Source organism: Triticum aestivum, chromosome 6D (assembly GCF_018294505.1).
Source record: "Triticum aestivum cultivar Chinese Spring chromosome 6D, IWGSC CS RefSeq v2.1, whole genome shotgun sequence".
NCBI classification, from domain to species: Eukaryota; Viridiplantae; Streptophyta; class Magnoliopsida; order Poales; family Poaceae; genus Triticum; species Triticum aestivum.
In genome coordinates, this window is record NC_057811.1 from 142,268,356 (window position 1) to 142,291,119 (window position 22,764).

Genomic DNA, 22,764 nt, shown 5'->3' on the forward strand with positions numbered 1-22,764 from the left:
ATCTGTGGGAGGCGTAGGATGAAGATGGTCTCTCTCAAACAACCCTGCAACCAAATAGCAAAGAGTCTCTTGTGTCCCCAACACACCCAATACAATGGTAAATTGAATAGGTGCACTAGTTCAGCGAAGAGATGGTGATACAAGTGCCATATGGATGGTAGATATAGGTTTTTGTAATCTGAAAAATATAAAAACAGCAAGGTAACTAATGATAAAAGTGAGCACAAACGGTATTGCAATGCGTTGAAACAAGGCCTAGGGTTCATACTTTCACTAGTGCAAGTTCTCTCAACAATAATAACATAATTGGATCATATAACTATCCCTCAACATGCAACAAAGAGTCACTCCAAAGTCACTAATAGCGGAGAACAAACGAAGAGATTATTGTAGGGTATGAAACCACCTCAAAGTTATCCTTTCTGATCGATCTATTCAAGAGTTTGTAGTAAAATAACACGAAGCTATTCTTTCTGTTCGTTCTATCCTAGAGTTCATACTAGAATAACACCTTAAGACACAAATCAACCAATACCCTAATGTCACCTAGATACTCCAATGTCACCTCAAGTATCCGTGGGTATGATTATACGATATGCATCACACAATCGCAGATTCATCTATTCAACCAACACAAAGAACTTCAAAGAGTGCCCCAAAGTTTCTACCGGAGAGTCAAGACGAAAACGTGTGCCAACCCCTATGCATAAGTTCACAAGGTCACTGAACCCGCAAGTTGATCACCAAAACATACATCAAGTAGATCACGTGAATATCCCATTGTCACCACAGATAAGCACATGCAAGACATACATCAAGTGTTCTCAAATCCTTAAAGACTCAATCCGATAAGATAACTTCAAAGGGAAAACTCAATCCATTACAAGAGATAGAGGGGGAGAAACATCGTAAGATCCAACTATAATAGCAAAGCTCGCGATACATCAAGATCGTGCCAAATCAAGAACACGAGAGAGAGATCAAACACATAGCTACTGGTACATACCCTCAGCCCCGAGGGTGAACTACTCCCTCCTCGTCATGGAGAGCGCTGGGATGATGAAGATGGCCACCGATGATGGATCCCCCCTCCGGCAGGGTGCCAGAACAGGGTCCCGATTGGTTTTTGGTGGCTACAGAGGCTTGCGGCGGCGGAACTCCCGATCTAGGTTTCTTTCTAGGGGTTTATGTATTTATAGGAATTTTCGGCGTTGGTCTCACATCAGGGGGGTCTCCGAGTCGTCCACGAGGCAGGGGGCGCGCCCTCCACCCTCGTGGACGCCTCGGGACTCTTCTGGCTCAACTCATTTACTCCAGGGGTTCTTTTGGTCCATAAAAAATCCACAAAAATTGGCAGGTCAATTGGACTCCATTTGGTATTCCTTTTCTGTAAAACTCAAAAACAAGGAAAAAAAAGAAACTGGCACTGGGCTCTAGGTTAATAGGTTAGTCCCAAAAATCATACAAAATAACATATAAATGCATATAAAACATCCTAGATGGATAATATAATAGCATGGAACAATAAAACTTATAGATACGTTGGAGACATATCAAGCATCCCCAAGCTTAATTCCTGCTCGTCCTCGAGTAGGTAAATTATAAAAACAGAATTTTTGATGTGGAATGCTACCTAGCTTATTTGTCAATGTAATTTTCTTTATTGTGGCATGAATGTTCAGATCCGACTGATTCAAAACAAAAGTTTAATATTGACATAAAAATAATAATACTTCAAGCATACTAATAAAGCAATCATGTCTACTCAAAATAACATGGCCAAAGAAAGTTATCCCTACAAAATCATATAGTCTGGCTATGCTCTATCTTCATCACACAAAATATTTAAATCATGCACAACCCCGATGACAAGCCAAGCAATTGTTTCATACTTTTGATGTTCTCAAACTTTTTCAATCTTCACGCAATACATGAGCGTGAGCCATGGACATAGCACTATAGGTGGAATAGAATGGTGGTTGTGGAGAAGACAAAAAGGAGAAGATAGTCTCACATCAATTAGGCATATCAACGGGCTATGGAGATGCCCATCAATAGATATCAATGTGAGTGAGTAGGGATTGCCATGCAACGGATGCACTAGAGCTATAAGTGTATGAAAGCTCAACAAGAAACTAAGTGGGTGTGCATTCAACTCGCTTGATCACGAAGACCTAGGGCAATTTGAGGAAGCCCATCATTGGAATATACAAGACAAGTTCTATAATGAAAAATTTCCACTAGTATATGGAAGTGACAACATAGGAGACTCTCTATCATGAAGATCATGGTGCTACTTTGAAGCACAAGTGTGGTAAAAGGATAGTACCATTGCCCCTTCTCTCTTTTTCTCTCATTTTTTATTTTTTTTATTTGGGCCTTTTCTCTCTCTTTTTATTTTTTTATTTTTTTCGTCCGGAGTCTCATCCCGACTTGTGGGGGAATCATAGTCTCCATCATCCTTTCCTCACTGCAACAATGCTCTAATAATAAAGATCATCACACTTTTATTTACTTACAACTCAAGAATTACAACTCGATACTTAGAACAAAATATGACCCTATGTGAATGCCTCCGGCGGTGTACCGAGATGTGCAATGAATCAAGAGTGACATGTATGAAAGAATTATGAAGGTGGATTTGCCACAAATACGATGTCAACTACATGATCATGCAAAGCAATATGACAATGATGGAGCGTGTCATAATAAACGGAATGGTGGAAAGTTGCATGGCAATATATCTCGGAATGGCTATGGAAATGCCATAATAGGTAGGTATGGTGGCTGTTTTGAGGAAGGTAATGATGGGTGTTATGGTACCGGCGGAAGTTGCGCGGCACAAGAGAGGCTAGCAATGGTGGAAGGGTGAGAGTGCGTATAATCCATGGACTCAACATTAGTCATAAAGAACTCACATACTTATTGCAAAAATCTATTAGTTATTGAAATGAAGTACTACGAGCATGCTCCTAGGGGCATAGATTGGTAGGAAAAGACCATCGCTCGTCCCCGACCGCCACTCATAAGGAAGACAATCAAAAAATAAATCATGCTCTGACTTCATCACATAACGGTTCACCATACGTGCATGCTACGGGAATCACAAACTTTAACACAAGTATCTCTCAAATTCATAACTACTCACTAGCATGACTCTAATATTACCATCCTCATATCTCAAAACAATCATAAGGAATCAAACTTCACATAGTATTCAATGCACTTTATATGAAAGTTTTTATTATATCCCTCTTGGATGCCTATAAAATTAGGACTAAATTCATAACCAAAGCAAATTACCATGCTGTTCTAAAAGACTATCAAAATAATATAAGTGAAGCATGATAGTTCATCTACTTCTTCAAAATAAAACCACCGCCGTGCTCTAAAAGATATAAGTGAAGCACTAGAGCAAACGACAAACTACTCTGAAAGATATAAGTGAAGATCAATGAGTAGTTGAATAATTATGTAAATATGTGAAGACTCTCTAACATTTAAGATTTTCAGATCTTGGTATTTTATTCAAACATCAAGCAAAACAAAAGAAAACAAAATGACGCTCCAAGCGAAACACATATCATGTGGTGAATAAAAATATAGCTCCAAGTAAAGTTACCGATGAACGAAGAAGAAAGAGGGGATGCCATCCGGGGCATCCCCAAGCTTAGGATATTGATTGTCCTTGAATATTACCTTGGGTTTCCTTGGGCATCCCCAAGCTTAGGCTCTTTCCACTCCCATAGTCCATTGAATCTTTACCCGGAACTTGAAAACTTCACAACACAAAACTCAACAGAAAACTCGTAAGCTCCGTTAGTATAAGGAAATAAAATCACCACTTTTGGTACTATTGTGAACTCATTCTAAATTCATATTGGTGTAATATCTACTTTATTCCAACTTCTCTATGGTTCATGCCCTCCGATACTACTCATAGATTTATCAAAATAAGCAAACAACACATAGAAAACAGAATCTGTCAAAAACAGAACAGTCAGTAGTAATCTGTTTTGTTCGAATACTTGTGGAACTACAAAAATTCTGAAATAAATTGGTGGACGCAAGTAATTTTTCTATTAATCATCTGCAAAAATAATCAACCTAAAAGCACTCTCCAGTAAAAAATGGCAGCTAATCTTGTGAGCGCAAAAGTTTCTGTTTTTTACAGCAAGATCACATTAACTTTCACCCAAGTCTTCCCAAAGGTTCTACTTGGCACTTTATTGAAACAAAAGCTATAAAACATGATTACTACAGTAGCTTAATCATGTGGACACACAAAAACAGTAGGGGTAAATATTGGGTTGTCTCCCAACAAGCGCTTTTCTTTAATGCCTTTTTAGCTAGGCATGACGATTTCAATGATGCTCACATAAAAGATAAGAATTGAAACATAAAGAGAGCATCATGAAGAATATGACTAGCACATTTAATTCTAACCTACTTTATATGCATTGGGGTTTTGTGAGCAAACAATTTATGGGAACAAGAATCAACTAGCATAGGAAAGAAAAACAAGCATAGCTTCAAGATTTTCAACACATAGAGAGGAAACTTGATATTATTGCAATTCCTACAAGCATATATTCCTCCCTCATAATAATTTTCAGTAGAATCATGAATGAATTCAACAATATAACTATCACATAAAGCATTATTTTCATGATGCACAAGCATATAAATTTTATTACTCTCCACATAAGAAAAATTCTTCTCATTCGGAATAGTGGGAGTATCATAAGAAACTCGAATACTATAAATTATTTCCACATTAAAAGAGTAATGTTCAGAAAAAGGGTAATCATAATCATGACAAGTTTTATAAATATAATCATCACTACTTTTTATAGCATAAGTGTCATCACAATAATCATCATAACTAGCAACTTTGTTCTCATCATAATCAATTGAAACCTCTTCCAAGATAGTGGAATCATTACTAAATAAAGTCATGACCTCTCCAAATCCACTTTCATAATTGTCACAATAAGATTCAACACCCTCCAATATAGTGGGATTATTACTTCCTAAAGTTGACACTCTTCCAAACCCACTTTCATCAATATAATCATCATAAATAGGAGGCATGCTATCATCATAATAAATTTGCATATCAAAACTTGGGAGGTTAAAAATATCATCTTCATTAAACATAGCATCCCCAAGCTTGGGACCAACATTAATTGCAGCAAATAAATTCTCAAACATGTCATTCTCATCAAACATAGCATCCCTAAGCTTGGGCCTTTGCATATCATAAGCATAATCACTCTCATCATTAATAGTATGGATAGCACCAATGGTATAGCAATTATCATCATCACAATGAGTAATAGGAGCAACATCATTTGGGAGGGATACCTTTTTACCTTTGCTTCTCCGTCTTTTCTTTTTCTTCTCCACATTATGTGTGGGTTTAATCCTCTTTTTGGAGCTCCTTATTAATGATATTGGTTGAATAGAAGGCTCTTCCTTGTTACCTGATTCATAAGAAATAATAGGAGGATATTGGGAAACCTCTTCCCTTTCATTAGTATTCTCTTCAACTTATATTTGTTTTCTTGTCTTTATGTAGTTGGAAATATAAGGATTTTCAATGCAATTCACCGCACAATACATATAAACTTCCTCTAGATCAAAATCAAGAACTTTATCAAGGACAAATTCTAGAAGATCCTTAGTTATACGTTTCATTTCTTCATAACCCACAAGCAAACTAAGTTCATTATGATGTGCAAGGGAAATCAAGTCATCACAATTTTTGGACACGATTCGATCATGAAACAATTTTCATTGGAGATTTAAATGATCATGTTCATTGCAAAGTTCACAAGGATGGCAAAGAAATTTTAAATTTTCAACACAAGCATCTAGCCACTCTTGCAACCATTTAGTTTCTAAATACTTATGCCTCTTGCAAAATCTATCTTCCCTATTTGGTGTGTACTTGCAAACTCTATGCACTCCACAAAAATTCAGATACTTATAAGAGACATTTTCATCATGACTAGTGCAATCATCATTAGTACTACGGATATTCAAAGAGTTCATACTAACAACATTGCAATCATGCTCATCATTCAAAGATTGTATGCCAAACATTTTATTGTATTCTTCTTCTAACATTTTGGCACAATTATTGGAATCCTCATTTTCATGGAAGACATTAAAAAGATGTAGCATATGAGGAACCCTCCATTCCATTTTTTTGTAGTTTTCTTTTATAAACTAAACTAGTGATAAAACAAGAAACTAAAAGATTCGATTGCAAGATCTAAAGATATACCTTCAAGCACTCACCTCCCCCGCAACGCGCCAGAAATTAGCTTGATGTCTACTACACAACCTTCTTCTTGTAGACGTTGTTGGGCCTCCAAGTGCAGAGGTTTGTAGGACAGTAGCAAATTTCCCTCAAGTGGATGACCTAAGGTTATCAATCCGTGGGAGGCGTAGGATGAAGATGGTCTCTCTCAAACAACCCTGCAACCAAATAACAAAGAGTCTCTTGTGTCCCCAACACACCCAATACAATGGTAAATTGTATAGGTGCACTAGTTCGGCGAAGAGATGGTGATACAAGTGCAATATGGATGGTAGATATAGGTTTTTGTAATCCAAAAATATAAAAACAGCAAGGTAACTAATGATAAAAGTGAGCACAAACGGTATTGCAATGCGTTGAAACAAGGCCTAGGGTTCATACTTTCACTAGTGCAAGTTCTCTCAACAATAATAAAATAATTGGATCATATAACTATCCCTCAACATGCAACAAAGAGTCACTCCAAAGTCACTACTAGCGGAGAACAAATGAAGATATTATTGTAGGGTACGAAACCACCTCAAAGCTATCCTTTCCGATCGATCTGTTCAAGAGTCCGTAGTAAAATAACACGAAGCTATTCCTTCCGTTCGATCTATCCTAGAGTTCGTACTAGAATAACACCTTAAGACACAAATCAACCAAAACCCTAATGTCACCTAGATACTCCAATGTCACCTCAAGTATCCGTGGGTTTGATTATACTATATGCATCACACAATCTCAGATTCATCTATTCAACCAACACAATGAACTTCAAAGAGTGCCCCAAAGTTTCTACCGGAGAGTCAAGACGAAAACGTGTGCCAACCCCTATGCATAAGTTCACAAGGTCACTGAACCCGCAAGTTGATCACCAAAACATACATCAAGTGGATCATGTGAATATCCCATTATCACCACAGATAAGCACATGCAAGACATACATCAAGTGTTCTCAAATCCTTAAAGACTCAATCTGATAAGATAACTTAAAAGTGAAAACTCAATCCATTACAAGAAGGTAGAGGGGGAGAAACATCATAAGATCCAACTATAATAGCAAAGCTCGCGATACATCAAGATCGTGCCATATCAAGAACACGAGAGAGAGAGAGAGATCAAACACATAGCTACTCGTACATACCCTCAGCCCCGAGGGTGAACTACTCCCTCCTCGTCATGGAGAGCGCCGGGTTGTGAAGATGGCCACTGGTGATGGATCCCCCCTCCGGCAGGGTGTCGGAACAGGGTCCCGATTGGTTTTTGGTGGCTACAGAGGCTTGCGGTGTCGGAACTCCTGATCTAGGTTATGTTCTGGAGGTTTCTGTATTTATAGGAATTTTTGGCGTCGGTCTCACGTCAGGGGGGTCTCCAAGTCGTCCACGAGATAGGGGGACATGCCCAGGGGGGTAGGGCGCGCCCTCCACCCTCGTGGATGGCTCGGGACTCTTCTGGCCCAACTCATTTACTCTGGGGGCTTCTTTTGGTCCATAAAAAATCCACAAAAATTGGCAGGTCAATTGGACTCCGTTTGGTATTCCTTTTCTGTAAAACTCAAAAACAAGGAAAAAACAGAAATTGGCACTGGGCTCTAGGTTAATAGGTTAGTCCCAAAAATCATATAAAATAGCATATAAATGCATATAAAACATCCTACATGGATAATATAATAGCATGGAACAATAAAAAATTATAGATACATTGGAGACGTATCAATGTATAATATAATAGAATGGAACAATAAAAAATTATAGATACGTTGGAGATGTATCAGACCAGAAGACACCCAGGAGACTAGTAAATGAAAGTGACAAAATAAGAGACTCTCTATCATGAAGATCATGGTGCTACTTTGAAGCACAAGTGTGGAAAAAAAGATAGTAGCATTGTCCCTTCTCTCTTTTTCTCTCATTTTTTTGGGCCTTCTTTCTTTTTATTTGGCCTATCTCTCTTTTTTGGGCTTCTTTAGCCTTTCTCTTTTTTTTGTTTCCTCACACGGGACAATGCTCTAATAATGATGATCATCACACTTCTATTTATTTACAACTCAAAGATTACAACTCGATACTTAGAACAAAATAAGACTCTATATGCGTGCCTCTGTCAGTGTACCGGGATGCGCAATGAATCAAGAGTGACATGTATGAAAAAATTAAGAATGGTGGCTTTGCCACAAATACGATGTCAACTACATGATCATGCAAGGCAATATGACAATGATGGAGCGTGTCATAATAAACGGAACGGTGGAAAGTTGCATGGCAATATATCTCGGAATGGCTATGGAAATGCCATAATAGGTAGGTATGATGGCTGTTTTGAGGAAGGTAAATGGTGGGTTTATGGTACCGGCGAAATTTGCGCGGTACTAGAGAGGCTAGTAATGGTGGAAGGGTGAGAGTGCGTATAATCCATGGAATCAACATTAGTCACAAAGAACTCACATACTTATTGCAAAAATCTACAAGTCATCAAAAACCAAGCACTACGCGCATGCTCCTATGGGGATAGATTGGTAGTAAAAGACCATCGCTCGTCCCCGGCCACCACTCATAAGGAAGACAATCAAAGAAACACCTCATGCTTCAAATTTGTTACACAACGGTTACCATACGTGCATGCAACGGGACTTGCAAACCTCAACACAAGTATTTCTCAAATTCACAATTACTCCACTAGTATGACTCTAATATCACCATCCTCATGTCTCAAAACAATCATCAAGTATCAAACTTCTCATAGCATTCAACGCACTTATATATGAAAGTTTTTATTATATCCCACTTGGATGCCTATCATATTAGGACTAAATTCATAACCAAAGCAAATCCATGCTGTTCTAAAAGACTCTCAAAATAATATAAGTGAAGCATGAGAGTTCATTAATTTCTTCAAAATAAAACCACCGTCATTCTCTAAAAGATATAAGTGAAGCACTAGAGCAAACGACAAACTACTCCGAAAGATATAAGTGAAGATCAATGAGTAGTTGAATAATTATGTAACTATGTGAAGACTCTCTAACATTTAAGAATTTCAGATCTTGGGATATTATTCAAACAGCAAGCAAAACAAAATAGAACAATATGACGCTCCAAGCAAAACACATATCATGTGGTGAATAATAATATAGCTCCAAGTAAAGTTACCGATGAACGAAGATGAAAGAGGGGATGCCATCCGGGCCATCCCCAAGCTTAGGCTCTTGGTTGTCCTCGAATATTACCTTGGGTTGCCTTGGGCATCCCCAAGCTTAGGCTCTTGCCACTCCTTATTCCATAGTCCATCAAATCTTTACCCAAAACTTGAAAACTTCACAACATGAAACTCAACAGAAAACTCGTAAGCTCCGTTAGTATAAGAAAATAAATCACCACTTTTGGTACTGTTGTGAACTCATTCTAAATTCATATTGGTGTAATATCTACTGTATTCCAACTTCTATATGGTTCATACCCTCCTATACTACTCATAGATTCATCAAAATAAGCAAACAACACATAGAAAACAAAATCTGTCAAAAACAGAACAGTCTGTAGTAATATGTAAACTCGAATACTTCTGTAACTCCAAAAATTCTGAAATAAATTGGTGGACGTGATGAATTTGTCTATTAATCTTCTGCAAAAGGAATCAACTTAAAATCACTCTTATGTAAAAAATGACAGCTGATCTCATGAGCGCGAAGTTTCTGTTTTTTACAGCAAGATCGCAAATACTTCACCCAAGTTTTCCCAAAGGTTCTACTTGGAACAAACACTAATTAAAACATAAAACCACATCTAAACAGAAGCTAGATGAATTATTTATTACTAAACAGGAGCAAAAAGCAAATAACAAAAAAAAATTGGGTTGCCTCCCAACAAGCGCTAACGTTTAACGCCCCTAGCTAGGCATGATGATTTCAATGATGCTCACATAAAAGATAAGAATTGAAACATAAAGAGAGCATCATGAAGAATATGACTAGCACATTTAAGTATAACCCACTTCCTATGCATAGGGATTTTGTGAGCAAACAATTTATGGGAACAAGAATCAACTAGCATAGGAAAGCAAAACAAGCATAACTTTAAGATGTTAAGCACATAGAGAGGAAACTTGATATTACTGCAATTCCTACAAGCATATATTCCTCCCTCACAATAATTTTCAGTAGCATCATGAATGAATTCAACAATATAACTATCACATAAAGCACTATTTTCATGATGCACAAGCATAGAATTTTTATTACTCTCCACATAAGCAAATTTCTTCTCATGAATAGTAGTGGGAGCAAACTCAACAAAATAACTATCATGTGAGGCATAATCCAATTGAAAATTAAATTCAAGGTGACAAGTTTCATGGTTATCATTGTTCTTTATAGCATACATGTCATCACAATAATCATCATAGATAGCAACTTTGTTCTCATAATCAATTGGAACCTCTTCCGAAATAGTGGATTCATCACTAAATAAAGTCATGACCTCTCCAAATCCACTTTCATAATTATCACAATAAGATTCAAGACCCTCCAAAATAGTGGGATCATTACTTCCTAAAGTTGACACTCTTCCGAACCCACTTTCATCAATATAATCATCATAAATAGGAGGCATGCTATCATCATTATAAATTTGCTCATCAAAACTTGGGGGACAAAAAATATCATCTTCATCAAACATAGCATCCCCAAGCTTGTGGCTTTGCTTATCATTAGCATCATGGATATTCAAAGAATTCATACTAAAAACATTGCAATCATGCTCATCATTCAAATATTTAGTGCCAAACATTTTTAATGCATTCTTCTTCTAACACTTGAGTACAATTTTCCTTTCCATCATTTTCACGAAAGATATTAAAAAGATGAAGCATATGAGGCACCCTCAATTCCATTTTTTTTGTAGTTTTCTTTTATAAACTAAACTAGTGATAAAACAAGAAACTAAAAGATTCGATTGCAGGATCTAAAGATATACCTTCAAGCACTCACCTCCCCGGAACGGCGCTAGAAATTGCTTGATATCTACTACACAACCTTCTTCTTGTAGACGTTGTTGGGCCTCCAAGTGCAGAGGTTTGTAGGACAGTAGCAAATTTCCCTCAAGTGGATGACCTAAAGTTTATCAATCCGTGGGAGGCGTAGGATGAAGATGGTCTCTCTCAAACAACCCTGCAACCAAATAAAAAGGGATAATTCGATTTATGCCCCTAGTTGTGTCCCACTCGTCTGTTTTACCCCTAATTCCCAAAAGTCACTGGTTCTGTCCAAGTCACTTTGCTCTTATTATGCTTTTGCCCTTTGACCGTTTGACCATCAGTTTGAAAACTTCATAACTAATTCATACTAAATCAGAAAAATGCAAATAAGATACCAAAATGTTCAGAAAAACATCACCTATATGTCAGTGTCATTTGCATTCATGAAAAAAGTGTTGGAAAGTGCCCATCTGAGTTTTAGCTCTTATGCTACCACCATGAATAGTAAAATCTAAAAAAGTTCAAAAAAATTAAAAAAATTGGGGTAAATAATGACAAATGTTTTAAGTGCCTGCCAAGTTTCATCAGGGAATAACATTCGTGGGTGCCGTGGCAAAAAAAACAATCAGCACTCCAAAATAGATTATTTTTTGCCACGACTTCCACGAATGTCGTTCCCTAATGAAACTTGGCAAGCACTTAGAACATTTGTTGCTCTTCGCCACCATATTTTTTTTTGAATTGTTTTGAATTTTTTTAGAGTTCACTATTCATGGTGGTATCAAAAGAGATAAAACTCGGATGTGCACTTTACAACACTTTTTTCATGAATGCAAATGACACTGACATATAGGTGATGTTTTTCTGAACATTTTGGTATCTTATTTGCATTTTTCTGATTCAGTATGAATTAGTTATGAAGTTTTCAAACTGACGGTCAAACGGTCAAAGGGCAAAAGCATAAGAGGAGCAAAGTGACTTGGACAAAACCGGTGACTTTTGGGAATTAGGGGTAAAACAGACGAGTGGAACACAACTAGGGGCATAAATCTAATTATCCCAAATAAAAAAGAGTCTCTTGTGTCCCTAACACACCCAATACAATGGTAAATTGTATAGGTGCACTAGTTCGGCGAAGAGATGGTGATACAAGTGCAATATGGATGGTAGATATAGGTTTTTGTAATCTGAAAAATATAAAAAGAACAAGGTAGCTAATGATAAAAGTGAACACAAACGGTATTGCAATGCGTTGAAACAAGGCCTAGGGTTCATACTTTCACTAGTGCAAGTTCTCTCAATAATAATAACATAATTGGATCACACAACTATCCCTCAACATGCAACAAAGAGTCACTCCAAAGTCACTACTAGCGGAGAACAAATGAAGATATTATTGTAGGGTACGAAACCACCTCAAAGCTATCCTTTCCGATCGATCTATTCAAGAGTCCGTAATAAAATAACACGAAGCTATTCTTTCCATTCGATCTATCATAGAGTTCGTACTAGAATAACACCTTAAGACACAAATCAACCAAAACCCTAATGTCACCTAGATACTCCAATGTCACCTCAAGTATCCGTGGGTTTGATTATACTATATGCATCACACAATCTCAGATTCATCTATTCAACCAACACAATGAACTTCAAAGAGTGCCCCAAAGTTTCTACCGGAGAGTCAAGACGAAAACGTGTGCCAACCCCTATGCATAAGTTCACAAGGTCACTGAACCCGCAAGTTGATCACCAAAACATACATCAAGTGGATCATGTGAATATCCCATTATCACCACAGATAAGCACATGCAAGACATACATCAAGTGTTCTCAAATCCTTAAAGACTCAATCTGATAAGATAACTTGAAAGTGAAAACTCAATCCATTACAAGAAGGTAGAGGGGGAGAAACATCATAAGATCCAACTATAATAGCAAAGCTCGCGATACATCAAGATCGTGCCATATCAAGAACACGAGAGAGAGAGAGAGAGAGAGATCAAACACATAGCTACTGGTACATACCCTCAGCCCCGAGGGTGAACTACTCCCTCCTCGTCATGAAGAGCGCCAGGATGATGAAGATGGACCCCGGTGATGGATCCCCCACTGGCAGGGTGCCGGAACAGGGTCCCGATTGGTTTTTGGTGGCTATAGAGGCTTGAGGCGGCGGAACTCCCGATCTAGGTTATGTTCTAGAGGTTTCTGTATTTATAGGAATTTTTAGCGTTGGTCTCACGTCAGGGGGGGTCTCCGAGTCGTCCACGAGATAGGGGGACGCGCCCAGGGGGGTAGGGCGCGCCCTCCACCCTCGTGGACGGCTTGGGACTCTTCTGGCCCAACTCTTTTACTTCGGGGGCTTCTTTTGGTCCATAAAAAATCCACAAAAAATGGCAGGTCAATTGGACTCCGTTTGGTGTTCCTTTTCTGTAGAACTCAAAAACAAGGAAAAAACAGAAACTGGCACTGGGCTCTAGGATAATAGGTTAGTCCCAAAAATCATATAAAATAGCATATAAATGCATATAAAACATCCTAGATGGATAATATAATAGCATGGAACTATAAAAAATTATAGATACGTTGGAGACGTATCAATGGATAATATAATAGCATGGAACAATCAAAAATTATAGATACGTTGGAGACGTATCAGACCAGAAGACACCCAGGAGACTTGGAGTGCAAGTTAGAAGAGCCGAGGCGGCCATAAGGGTGGAGGGCGCGCCCAGGGGGTAGGGCGCGCTCCCCAACCTTGTGGGCCCCTCGGTGACCCCCTGACCTAGATCTTCCTCCTATATATTCTCATATACCCCAAAAACTTCCAGGGGAGCCACAAAACCACTTTTCCACCGCCGCAACCTTCTGTACCCGTGAGATCCCATCTTGGCGCCTTTTCCGGCATCCTGCCATAGGGGGAATCGATCATGGAGGGCTTCTACATCAACACCTTTGCCTCTCCGATGAAGCGTGAGTAGTTTACCACAGACCTACGAGTCCATAGCTAGTAGCTAGATGGCTTCTTCTCTCTCTTTCATTCTCAATACAAAGTACTCCTCGATGTTCTTGGAGATCTATTCAATGTAATACTCTTTTGCGGTGTGTTTGCCAAGATCCGATGAATTGTGGATTTATGATCAGCTTATCTATGAATATTGTTTGAATCTCCTTTGAATTATTTTATGAATGATTTGATGTCTTTGCAAGTCTCTTCGAACTATTGATTTGGTTTGGCCAACTAGATTGGTTTTTCTTGCAATGGGAGAAGTGCTTAGCTTTGGGTTCAGTCTTGCGGTGTCCTTTCCCAGTGAGAGTAGGGGCAGAAAGGCACGTATTGTATTGTTGCCATCGAGGATAAAAAGATGGGGTTTTCATCATATTGCTCGAGTTAACTCCTCTACATCATGTCATATTTCTTAAGGCGTTACTCCGTTCTTTATGAACTTAATACTATAGGTGCATGCTGGATAGCGGTCGATGTGTGGAGTAATAGTAGTAGATGCAGAATCATTTTGGTCTACTTGACACAGACGTGATGCCTATATTCATGATCATTGCCTTAGATATCGTCATAGCGTTGCGCTTTTCTATCAATTGCTCGGCAGTAATTTGTTCACCTACCGTAATAATTTCTATCTTGGGAGAAGCCTCTAGTGAAACCTATGGCCCCCGGGTCTATTTTCCATCATATATGTTTCCGATCTATAATTTTAGTTTCCTATTTACTTTCTTTGCAATCTTTTAATTACTTTCCGTTCCATAAACCAAAAATACCAAAAACATTACTTTACCGTTTATCTATCTCCATCAGATCTCACTTTGCGAATAACCGTGGAGGGATTGACAACCCCTTTATCGCGTTGGGTGCAAGTTGGTGTTTGTTTGTGCAGGTATTCGGTGGCTTGCGCATTGTCTCCTACTAGATTGATACCTTGGTTCTCAAAACTGAGGGAAATATTTACTCTACTTTGCTGCATCACCCTTTCCTCTTCAAGGGAAAAACCAACGCAAGCTCAAGAGGTAGCAGGGGTGTCCCGTCCTTCATACTGTAACCCTTAGCCGACGTCTCGGCGCCCGGAGGCGGTAGTGTAGGAGGGGGACCAGGCAATCGGACTATACGCCGTTATAACTTTCACTTAGCCATAGGAGCTTGACTATGGGGGCTGATGACCAGCCCCCAGTGTGGGGGGATGTGCGGCATGCCTGATGGTGAGGCATCTATCACCTAGTTTGTGTAAGGATATACCCTTCATGTTACACGATCTGATCGCCAACCATTGCGGGTTTGATACCAGTCATCGGATCGCTGATCAGTTCACGCCTATTATGACAGTCGGTTTTTGGCTTTATCCAGTAAGGCACTTGACCGTACGAGGCGGAAGTACAATCGTAGTGGTTATCCCTTTACCTTCTTAGCCTAACATGCGTAACATAAGAAGGTAAGCACAGGAGCCGGGCAACCCAACTATTGACTCAAGACATAATTCGGAACTGATGCATATAGTGCAATATCCGAGACGCCGGCCACGTTAGAAAGTAGGGTGCCAGACTTGACATGCGGGGCGAGCCTTATGGCCGAGCCCCCGGTTTATAAGCCGGTTTGCATATAAGGGCGAGTATGTGCCATACGAGTCCAAGGCAAGATCAAAGAGCAGGGGAAAAAGCGTGGTATGAATAACTGTATAAGGACCTGAAAATGCTTGCATTATTTCCCATGGGCTTGTGATGTTTTAGTCATACAATTAGAACTACCAAACAAATCATCAGAAAGGATACATTCTTTCAAAAGAACAAGAAAATTTTACAGATGAAAGGTCTAGTAGAGCCTTGATGTGTGGGTTAATTCCCGAATGGTGCCCTACTGCACGTTTGCGCCTTTACTTCTATTGGGGGGCGTCATCATGGGGTGGATGTGGCAGCGGGCCCTTGAAAAGGGGCCTTCCAAAGATCGCTGCAATGTTAAGGCTTGATGCCGCATAGGTCCTTGATGGTACCTGTTTGTCGTCCGAAGACGCATTGTACCACAGTACAGTCGAACCGTTCTCTTGGTAATTAAGCCCCATAGTTGCACATGGTATTTTGAGTGCGAAATTGTGATATCGAGGCACGTAATGTGCTGCTGGGTTGGGCGGGCTGTGGGGGACATATTCCTATGTACGCCGAACACACAAAGGCCCCTTGGATGGAGATAGGGCCTGTGCCCGCTTGTTCGCCTCTCGTACCTTGATGGTGGGCAGATACTTCGGTCCTCTGTATTCAACCGCCAAGGCCGCGGTATGTTCCTCCGTCCGAAGAGAGCGCTCCGTGTTACCATTGACTGTAATGATGCCTCTTGGACCGGGCATCTTGAGCTTGAGGTAGGCGTGGTGGGGGAGGGCGTGATATCCGCTGCGGAAGGGGGCGATGTCGAAGATCAAGTCTTCGCTCCGAAAATTGCACGGAGAGCCTAATACCACTTCTAAGGTGAGGGTGCTGGAGCAGTGGGCTTCGATGCCGGGGATGACCCCCTTGAAGTTGGTGTTACTGGGTTTGATCCTTGATGGGTCAATACCCATTTTTCTGGACTGTGTTCTCATTGATCAGATTGAGGTTGCTGCCTCCATCCATAAGGACCCTGGTAAGGTGGTATCCGTCGATGATGGGACCAAGGCCGCTGACCCTCCATGACGGATGCTGGTCGGGTGGTCCTTGTGATCGAAGGTGGTTGGACATGCCGACCACGGGTTGAACTTCGGGGCTACATGCTCTATGGCGTAGACGTCCTGAAGTGCGCGTTTCCGCTCCTTCTTCGATATATGAGTGGCATAGATCATATTTATTGTTTTAACCTCGGGAGGTAACTGTTTCTGGCCTCCATTGTTTGGCCTACGAGATTCCTCATCATCCTTGTTTCGGGGGCTTTTGCCCATGTCTTCGGAGAGTTGCTCTTTGGAGAGCACAGTACGATGAAAGTTGTAAGCTGTGTTCGGGGGGGAGTTATTGTCTATCGTTGGCCTCTATGGTAGAACCCGTCGGGGAGGCCTGAGAGGCGGTGGTTTACCCTGTGGCGGATGTCAGCGGTTCGAGTCCGCTTATCTCCAGCCCGACCAGCCTACGAGCATCTTCGGTACTATAATGAAGGACGTTGACACTATCCCATTTAGTTTGCCGGACTGCTTAATCACCCAACAGTTACGGTTGGTATGGTTGGCAGGCTTGTCTGCGGTGCCATGTATCTGGCATGGCCTATCCAGGATAACATCCAACTTAGTGGGTCCGTCCTGGTTTCCTTTAGAGGGCTTCTAGCGCGGCCCTGACTTAGAATTATGGAATCCGGCATTTACTGCCATGTCGTCGGCCTCGGTGCCGTTGTATCGGCATTTGTTTTTAGGGACAATTACACTTCTCCCCCTAACTTGAGCCACCACCTGGGATTTGCCCCTAGTTTTCAGGTATGCTCAAAAATACCCCTCTTCCATCTATGGCCCTTACAGAAATCCCCCTCCGGGTCGTTTCCGTCGGGTCAATGGTCTTTGACCGGTAACTGGGCGTCTGTTGGACATTTTGGCCCCTGGTTCTTACATGTGGGCCCGTATCAAAACGTTATCCACTCGCTCACTCTCTCTTCTCCCTCGCGAAGCACCTCTTCTCTCGTTCCCCTCTTGGCGACCGAAACCCTAAACCTAGGTCACCCTAAATCCCTCACCGGCGGTCCAGTAGCTGCGGCGGATCTGTAGGACTGCGGGCGTCGGGATGCGGTGGGAGTGGAGGTGATTATCCACCGTCTATTTCCCTCTGCTACGGCGGTAAAGGAGGCGGTGTCGACAATGGCGGCTGCCGGTGATTGTGGTGGTGCCAAAGAAGCATCCAGGCAGACGACATAGACGACAGGGATGCAAATTCCAGCAGGGTAAGTTTCTTGTCCCAAGTTTCTTTGAATCTTGACCTGGATCTGTGTTCTGTTACTGTACATAGATTTACCCCGATTGAATGCGCTCTTAGTGGTTACTACATGCTTTTATCGTAGGATGAAACCAGAGAGAGCTTTTCGTCTAAACTGTAGAATGGAGACCACTATCATAGGCAATGGTGGCACAAAAGGAGCCGGTACAGGCTTCACATTTCCTTTAGTGGTGGACAAATCATCAACATTTGTCCAATTTAGAGGTTCTATAAGTGATAAATATCCATGGGGTATTTCTGATGCTGTAGAATTTAGATATTGGGACATGCAGAATACTGTATGGGTGCGAATTCAAAATGATGATGAGTTAGGGGTTATGTTTGCCACAAATGCTGAGAGCAATTCAGTGCAGCTGGAAATTAATGTCATACAAAGGAAAAGAGGGGAAACAAAGAGCAGAGTAGCAAGATCTGCACCCAATCCTTCACAGCCTAGAAGCATCAAACTAGTAGAAGGAAAGCAGCAGCTAGTAGAAGGAAAGCAGCAGCTACTAGTTCACAGTCTCAAAGGTGTGAATCTAGAGGAAGGAAATCAGCAACTGCAACTTCAAAGCCTGATAGCAGTCAGGCTAGAAGAGGAAATGGAACTCACAGCACAGTACAACAACCAGGAACCCCAAGTGCCAACTTGCCTACTCAACCATGTCCTGAGTATAGCAAAGCAACAACAGATCCAATCATAGAAGAGGAACTTCCTGATGAAGTGCCCACAGACGATGAGGATGAAAGAATGCACCCAGAGTTTGTTGTTAGGAAACCACCTAATGAGGATGATGGTGAAGATTACATTCCACCCCCACAATTTGAGGAGACAGACTGATGAAAGAGAGGAGGACAGGGACATGGGATATTCTGAGATAGAGGATGAGGGTAGGCATGATGTGCAGTATAACAGAGATGATCCTTCTTTAGCAGAAGGAACTATATTTTCATATGTCATAGATTGTAGGAATGCACTTTCCACCTTTTCAATCAAGACCCAGAGTGAATTTATAATTGACAAGAGTGAGCCCAGTAGACTAACTGTTCACTGTGCTTACAAAAGGTGTAAGTGGAGGATGCATGCCTCCAGAATGAGAAATAGCACACTTTTTCAGGTAATACACTGTAGGACTAATGTAGTTAGTGTAAATAATAACTTTCCTTAGTAATAACTGTGCATTCATAATTGTATGGACTGTTGCTGACTATTACTTGTTGCAGGTCAAAGTGAACAAGACAGCTCACATATGCCCAAGTGTTACAAGGAGGCAAAGGCTCAGGTCTGCAAAGAGTAGGTGGGTGGCAGATGCTGTGAAGAACTGGGTGAGGGAGAACTCAAATATTTCAGTGCCAACTCTGCAGACAGACTTGAAAAAGAAGTATGGGGTGCAGCTCCCTTACATGAGAGTTTTTTATGGTAAGCAAATGGCACTGGATAACATCTATGGTAAATGGACTGATTCATTCCAACTCTTGTATACTTTCAAAGCTGAAGTAGAAAAGGCATCTCCTGGTAGTGTGGTTAATATTGATAGACACACTGTAGAGTTTAAACTCAATGGACAGAAAAGGTACAAAGAGTGCTTTAGGAGAGTTTTTGTATCATTTAAGGCCTCTTGGCAAGGTTTTCTAGCTGGCTGTAGACCATATCTAGCAGTAGATGCAACAACATTAAATGGAAGGTATAGAGGACAGCTTGTTAGTGCTTGTGCTGTAGATGCATGTAACTAGATCTTTCCAGTTGCATATGGAGTGCTAGAGACAGAGAACATTGAGAGTTGGACTTGGTTTTTCCAGAACTTGAAAGACCTAATAGGCCATCCAGAGGGATTGGTTATTCACACTGATGCCTGCAAGGGACTTGAGTCAGCTGTAGAAGATGTGTTCCCAGGTGTAGAGCACAGGGAATGCATGAGGCATCTTGCAGCTAATTTTAGTAAAAAGTTTAGAGGAAAATTCTTTGATGAAAACTTGTGGCCCTGTTCTTTGACCTACAGCTTGAAAAAGCACAAGTACCATCTCACTCAGTTGTACAGCAAGCAAGGTGTGCAAGAGTACATAGAGGAGCACCACACTAAGTTATGGGCAAGGGCTCTTTTCAATGAAACTTGCAAGCTAGATTATGTTAACAATAATCTTGCAGAGTCTTTTAATTCAAAGATTAGAAAGTGGAAAGGGCTACACATTGTTGATCTGCTTGACAGAATAAGACAATACATAATGGAGAAATTTGACATTAGGCAAAGCATTGCTGCAGCAACATATGTTGGTCATGTAATAATTCCAAAAGTTATGAAAATGTTGCTTGCAAAATCAAAGGGGTTGGACATGACTGTAGTGAAAAGAAGTACACATGAGGCAGAGGTCACTGCAGTTGACAGAGAAAAGAGGGAGTGGAGATATCCTGTAGACTTGAAAGCTAACACTTGTAGCTGCAGAAAGTGGCAAATTACAGGCCAACCTTGCATACATGCACTATACTTCATTACATCAATGAGAGGTCCAGCCAGTGAGATTGACCAGTATGTGCACCCATATTACTCAGTACAAATGTTCAATGCAACATATGCTGACAACTTGCCTGCAATGGAGGGGAAACAACAATGGGATGTAGTTGATCCTGGGTTCAAACTGTGTGCTCTAGTTCGAAACAGGCCCCCTGGTAGACCTAGAAAGACCAGGATTAGGGCAAAGTCAGAAGGAAAAGGACTTGGGGGCAGGAGAAAGAAATGCCCTAGATGTGGCAGACTTGGTCACCATGGCAACAAGTGCAAAGAGTCAATTGACCCAGCTTTTGGAGAAGAGGATGAGCACTGGGGTGCTGACAATGCACCTGAACACAATGATGTACTATCTGATACAGATGAACCTGTAGCAACAAAGGAGGAGGATGCAGTAGAAGAAACAGAAGCACAAGCAGATCTTGAAGATGATGCACCAGTTCCTGTAACTGATGCATCAACTGTAGCAAGTGCTGCAGGAACTACTATGAGGTAACCTGCTATTATAACTACAACTAATTGATTTATCTAACAAATTACTTCATTATTAACTAATAAAAGCTTGTGTTGTTACTTTTCAGCCCAAGGAAAAATTACAAAAGGCCAGCAGATAGAGGTGACAACCCTCTTTCACCAAAGAAGAAGTCGAAAGGCGATACGCTCACGACTGGTGGTTCTGTAACTGGAAGCAACCAGCTTAGCAGGTCTGCCTCTCCTAAGAAGGTGCCAGCTGATGCTAGGAGCACTAGGAGCAAGTCCAGGCTCTCTTCTAATCCTGCATGCAACACTAGGAGCAAGAGGGGAAACTTGCTATGAAGCTTTGAACCATCTGTTTGTTTGAACTATTTAGTTGATGTTGCTGTGTGAACTATGTAATGGTTCATGTTGTCTCATGTTGTTGTGTGAACCTATGTAATGGATCATGTTGTCTCATGTTGCTGTGTGAACCTATGTAATGGATCATGTTGTCTCATGTTACTGTTGTCATACCTTGTTGTCGATGTTGGCATTTTGTTGGTATTATTTGGAATTGATCCTGGTCATAACTTGATGTTGTTCATCATTGATGTTGATCCTATTATACATTGTTGGTATCTTGAGTGACCATAATGATGCAGTATCATTGATCATTGATGTTGTCAATCACTTCCTCCGGCACGTATCCGGGACCATTTGATCGACGAGTAACATGGATTTGAGAGGTACAAACAAAAACAATAAGACAGGGAGAGATCACAAGATCCAATTGATGCTTTTCAATTGCTTTGTCTTTCGAAAAGATGCATAGCATCAAAGTTACACAACCAGGAACTACTCACATCATGAAAAAGTTCACAACATCAAGCTAATTTCTACTCAGTGCCAAACTAGCTTGTTCTCACTGACTAATAGGCATTCTTTGAACCAAACAAATATGATAGAATGCATATGCCAACAATTATCATCAAAAATGCCCATGTTTCCATCTGATCATGCTTCTTCTGCAACTGTAACTTTAACTTCTTCTTTTTCTCTCTGAGATGTGTCACCCTCTTCTCTAAACGATGAGCTTTGAGCCAACTTGCTTCTAGTCCATCAGGTAGTGTCTCAAATGCACGCCCAACAAGATCTGGAGGAGGAGGGTCAACCCACACAGCCCATTCACATTCATCAGGAAGCTGCAACATAAAAAATATCGTCAAAATGCGATCTTGGCACCAATTTGTTGCAAAGCAGATACAATCTACCAAATTACATCAAGTGGGCATCCAAGAAAACGTCTCCCTGTGCTCGCTCCTCCCCAGGCGACACGGCGAGCGGGAACGAGCCCGTGCCCCGGGCACCGATGCTTGGAAAGCTTCTCAAGGCCGCAATAACTCGGATCCGGCATGTAGAACTCGGAGGAGAACTGCACTATGCCGACCCCATCGACCTACGAGAGAGCAAATCCCCAATTTTAGCTCAAACCCTAACGAGAAATCCACGCGCGCACACAAATCAGAGAAGAATAACTTACCTCCACGACGATAGAAGAGCTTGCGGACGACATGCGTGAGGTGCACATCCACGCGGCCT